Genomic DNA, 6000 nt, shown 5'->3' on the forward strand with positions numbered 1-6000 from the left:
CCAGGGCCAAAGTAAGGTCACCTGGCATGCCTTCTCCAGCTGTGGAATGGGGCATAGAGAGGTCAGGAGACAGACCTGCGGTCATGGACCAGCCATAGTAGGGCAAGCTGGCACGAGAGCATCCTTTGAGGTGCCGGCCAACAGAGAACCACTGTACTTCCATCTTAGGCAGGAGGGCATATGAAAACAGTTAGAGGAATATTCTTCTGATCCAGTGTCCAAAGATAGTTATCAGTCTTTGAAAACACAGGAACTTTCCTCTAGGCAAAGGATTACCCAAACCCCATTTGCAAATCAGATGGAAGTGGGGCTGCTGTTGTCTGACTCGGGGGGCATGGAAACCCTCTGGTCTCCTAGAGGATCCCTCAGAGCCTCCAGGCATTCCACGGTGCTCGGTTTGAAACCCACGAGTTTACAGGTTGGCCTGGGAGGGAGGACAGAGGCCCAGCATAGAGGCAGTGAGGGTTTGCCCACTGGTAGCTGAGGAAGCAGGCAGAGTCCAGAGCCACTCCTGCTCTCCTGGTCTGGGAGATGGACACAGGGGCAGAGCCTCACCTGAAACAGAGCTGTTGCCAGCGGGGCAGGGGTGGGGGGTCTCCTCATCTGCTCCTTCAGAAGTAATGGCAAGGAAAGCCACAGGAGCAGGCCAGCCAGTGACCCAAGGAAGACTGGAACGTCCTTTGCTTAGAAGTCTGTCTGGAGTGTGTGTGGTACAGGGCTCAGCACAGGAGACCATCAACATGGACCTGCTCAACGGAGGGAAGGTGGGAGGCCTGAGCGGTGGCAAAGAGCCACGCACCCAGAGTATCCGTGCCCCTTAAATCCCCATCAGCAGGCAGGCGGGGACGTTTTCCCCCACGGACAACTGGCATTACCTCTGTCTCAGGTACGGCGGAGAGGTTGCCCCAACACAAGATCCTCTTCCAGCCCCGGCCAAGCCTCTGGCCAGTCCTATGGTAGGGGGCAAGGGCCTTAATGGGACTGGGCCTCAATTTTCTCGTCCTTGCAATGGGAATCACAGAAAGTCCAGCAGACAGAACTGCTGTGCAGTGAACCCGGGCACTGCCTGTCCAGGGCGTGGCGCTCTTGCCAGCCGGACAAGTGCAGAAACGAGGGGCAGGCAGAGATGGTCTTTGGAGCCAGGAGGGCCTGGCCAGGGCAGACCCCCACGAAGGGGCACTTCTGGGTGAGCAAGGAAGTGGTTAGGCGGGCCCTCTTTTCTGGCTCTGAATCCTGGGAGGGCTGGGTAATCAGCTCCTCCTGAGAAATTCTCGCATCCCTCAGAGAGCGGTCATTTGCTTTGCAGGAGAAACACTAATGACAGGGTGGGCCCTGAGTAAAACTGCCAGCCTGGGTCTGCCTGGACGTTCCCCACTCCCCTCCACCCAGAAAGCCCTCTGTTCCTGGGGGCAGGCTGTGAGGACAGCGCTGGCTGCCTGAGGTCCCTCCCTGGGCAGGACAGATTCCGTGGTCACTGAGTGCCTCTTCCTCCTGGCTGCCCGCTCCCTGTGGCCAGAGCTGGGAGCAGGACAAAGACAAGGGGCTCAGGCCCTCATGGCTCTTCTGTGTTTCAGGCTGAGGCCCTTTACTTCCTACAAGCTGAGCCTGAAAGCCACCAATGATATCGGGGACAGTGACTTCAGTGCAAAGATGGACGAGGTGACCATGCTGCAGGACGGTGAGCCAGCTGGGACCCAGGCAGGCATGCAGACACAGGCATCTTCCATAGCTGCCGCCTTTGGACCCGCAGACATGGGCTCCCACAGAGAGGCCCCGCTTCATCCCAAGCCAGGAAGGGGTCACCCCGGGGAGAGAGGGCAGTGGCTGCTGAGCAGTGGGGTTCCGTGAGCAGCAGACAGCTCGGAGCACTCCGAAGCCTCTCGCTGTGAATCTACTTCAAGGGCTCACAAGTGGAACAGAGGTTCCTTTGATTGGCTTCCAAACCCCTACAATTCATTAGCATCCTAGAACTTGAATAATTTATAAGGTCAAAGGGTAACCGGGTGTTTTTTTTTTTAATAAGAATAGTTTTTTATTATATTATGTTAGTCATCATACAGTACATCCCTAGTTTTTGATGTTCCATGATTCATTAGTTGCATATAACACCCAGTGCACCATGCAATACGTGCCCTCCTTACTACCCATGACCAGCCTACCCCATTCCCCCACCCTCCTCCCCTCTGAAGCCCTCAGTTTGTACTGGGTTTTGAGAGGTTTCCCCATTTTTCTCATTCACGAACCACTCCTCAGTTTTGCTGTTTGACAGAAGCACAGGGAAGTGATTGAGTTGAGATACCCTGAAAGCTCCAGGTGATTCTTACCCATTGTCTCCCACCTCAGGAGCAGACCCCAAGATCCCTTGTGCTTTTGGGTGCCGATCCTGCCAGGCCCAGTGGCAGGCCAACTTTTAGGAGAGGAGGGTCGCTCTTGCTTCAAGATGCTGGGGCTCAGATCCCAGGCTGCAAACCTGAGCCCTCAGCTCACCCAGCAGTGCTGGGTACTCATTCCCCACGTTTCTGTCTTCCTCTTTTATAACCTGGGAGCATGGGTCCTAACGTGAGTCCTTGGGTGAGCTGGGGACCAACAGAGAGGTTCAGGGGGACCCTTCCAGCTTCTCGGCCTTACGTGGAGATTCCTCTTCTGCACACGCAAGGCGCCTGTCGCCAGGACAGGCCCCCAGAGAAACTGTGGTTGTCTCTGTGGCTCATATTTTAATCTTACATTTAACACAACTGGGGTTCTGTTTGGGAGTAGTACTGATTTTTAGCAGATGGAAGCAAACACAGCAAGCTGATTTTGTTGGCGAGTCTTTGAGGAAATTGCAAGCCAGTGAGCAGGACACCACAGACTCCCTTTGCCCTTACAAGGCTCAGGCTCCAGCAGACCTGGCTTGTTTTGGAAAAAACAAAAACAAAAACTAAAACATTCAAGGGCCTATCCAGGTTCCTAAAGCCTGTCTCAATCCTTTGATATTTAAATCCTTTCTTTTGATGCACCTATCCTGTTACCTTCCTCCTTTGAGATTTGCAGTTTCTCTTCACAGTTGACTGCCTTGTGTTTGCATGGTACCACCCCCAGAACCACAGAGCCACTGAGCTGCACAGACTCCGGGGCTTGGGGGCCCTGGGCTGGGGTGGGGCGGCGGGGGGGGGGCTTTCCATGTGTGGGTGGTTTGCTGATAAATATTTTCTTGTTATGGTGGTTGGGATACTGAGAGGCCATCAATCCAGTGTGATCTGGAAAGCTGGGTAAGGGTCTACCATGGACTTCAGACAGACCAACAGGAGGCCAGAGAACATGCAGTAGAGGTCTCCCCAGAAGGCAGGATGGGGGGCTGCAGGTGTACTGATACCACCATGTCCCCGGTGCTGGGTGCCCTGGCAGGTGCAGAGAAGACTCACAGAGTAGGTGACCAAGAGGCCAAGTCTCAGATAGTCAAGTGGGTATGGGGTGGGGAGAACAGCCTCAGTCATTCCACTCAGTGACTCTTGCCAAACATTTGATATACTGTCTCAGGATCTTACAGTGGGCAGCCATGCAAGGGCCAACTCAGTATGCCTTTTGGGTTCAGTGGGAGCAGGGGTAGGGAAGGGGTGTCTGAGGAGGCCCGCGGGACAAGACGGATGGTGCAGGACTGAGTTTCCAGCGTGTAGGGCACGGCCAAGGCAGAGCCAAACTGACCTTGGCCCTCCAGAGAGCAGAGCTGAGCCCCACCATTGCCTGGAACATGCAGCTGTCCCTGCACCCCCAGAAGTCAGCCTCCCTCCCTTAGAGTCTGAATCCAAGAGCACTCTGGCCTGGGTTGACCCTCTATCCTGTTCAGAGCCTCTTTGAATTAAGTCCCTCCAATAAATTATGCCTCTCCTCCAGGGATTGGTGTGTGTCCCTGAGAAGATGTGGGAGAGCAGGAAGGCTCCCCAGGCAGTGTTCCCAGGGAAGACAGCCAAGCGCCTTTGTTTGTCTCCATGTGGGTCTGCTGGGGGGTGGGGGCGATAAAGGCATGATGTTATCTTGTCATCTACATCAGAATCTGGTCCCTTCTATCCTGGCAGAAACAGGCTCCACAGGCAGAGAAGGGCATCCACAGGGAAGGGAGGCCAAGGCTAGAATGTTGGTTTGCCGGCTTGCTTCCCCAGCAACCCCCTGAGCAGTCACTGGTCCTGCCTCCTCACCAGAACCAGGAGGGAACTGGCATTCCTGAGGAGTGGTAATGCATCCTCCCGCGTAAAGGACAAGAAGTACACCTCTACCCTCCCTGCTCTGTGGCCGTTGAAGCCCCCTCTCTAGAGGCAGCAGCTACTTGAACACTTACAGAGCACTTATTTTTTTATAAGAATATTTTTTTATTATATTATGTTAGTCACCATACAGTACATCCCTGGTTCTTGATGTAAAGTTCCATGATTCTTTGGTTGCGTATAACACCCAGTGCACCATGCAATACGTGCCCTCCCTACTACCCATCACCAGCCTATCCCATTCCCCCACCTCCCTCCCCTCTGAAGCCCTCAGTTTGTTTCCCAGAGTCCATAGTCTCTCATGCTTCATTCCCCCTTCTAATTCCCCCCTTTCTTTATCCCTTTCTTCTCCTACCGATCTTCCTAGTTCTTCTGTTCCATAGATGAGGGGAACCATATGATAATTGTCTTTCTCTGCTTGACTTATTTCACTTAGCATTATCTCCTCCAGTGCCATCCATGTTGCAGCAAATGTTGAGAAATCGTTCTTTTTTATAGCTGAGTAATATTCCAGTGTATATATGGACCACAACTTCTTAATCCAGTCATCTGTTGAGGGGCATCTTGGTTCCTTCCACGCTTTGGCTATTGTGGACAATGCTGCTATGAACATTGGGGTGAATATGGCCCTTCTCTTCACTACGTCTGTATCTTCGGGGTAAACACCCAGTAGTGCAACTGCTGGATCATAGGGTTGCTTAATTTTTCACTTTTTAAGGGACCTCCACATTGTTTTCCAGAGTGGCTGTACCAACTTGCATTCCCACCAACAATGTAGGAGGGATCCCCTTTCTCCACATCCTCTCCAGCAATTGTTGTTTCTTGGCTTGTCAATTTTTGCCATTCTAACTGGCGTAAGGTGGTATCTTAGTGTGGTTTTGATTTGAATTTCCCTGATGGCTAATGATTTTGAACATTTTTTCATGTGTCTGTTAGCCATTTGTATGTCTTCATTGGAAAAGTGTCTGTTCATATCTTCTGCCCATTTTATGATTTGTTGATTTGTTTCAGCCCCAGGGCACGAGTGATGCAGCACCCGCGTGCAGCCCAGAAGCCCTGCTTTGTGCAGCCCGTGAGCAGAAATGTCTATTTCTCCACGAGAGACAGCTGTAAGACTTGCTGGAGCTCCTCCTCCTCCCCCCAGAGCCGGAGCTCCCACTCCTCCAGCTCTTTGGCAGACAGCTCCATGGCCAGCTGCGAGTCGCTATCAAAATGGCTCCTTTCACTCGAGGCTCCAGGGCACAGGCCTTCTGAGCTGGTGAGCAGGATCTCCTGGATGGCCCTGTGGGGAAAAAGAGGCAGAAAAAAGCAGCCCATTACCAGCAGCATCAGGGCGAAAGCCGCACCTGCATTTACCTGTCCCCTGAGAGCACACCATGCAGGGCACATTATATGTGCCCCACGGCCATGTTGCCATTCAGTCCCCTGTGGCTCTGGAGGTGTGGGTGCCATGTATAGGTGAGAAATCCGAGGCTCAGGGAGGTGAACAAACCCGCTCAGGGTCTCCTCCCAGCTCCTCCTCCACTGTCTTCCCATTGATGTGTCCTAGGGCTCAGCCCAGGAAACAGGAGCTCTTTAAGGCCTGGCGTCTGTCTTGTCCACCTCTGGGTGATCGGCACCCTACACAGGACCTGGTCTTCTGCAGGTGATGTAGCCCACATGAGAGAAGAAACAAACCCCAAATACATCCTGAAAAGGCCCCGCTGCTGCTCCCCCCATCCAGGTGGCAGTCGTGCTCCTCTTAGGAAGGTGCCTAATA

Source organism: Ursus americanus, chromosome 9, assembly GCF_024610735.1.
Source record: "Ursus americanus isolate L20-20 chromosome 9, mUrsAme1.1.p, whole genome shotgun sequence".
Classification (NCBI taxonomy): Eukaryota; Metazoa; Chordata; class Mammalia; order Carnivora; family Ursidae; genus Ursus; species Ursus americanus.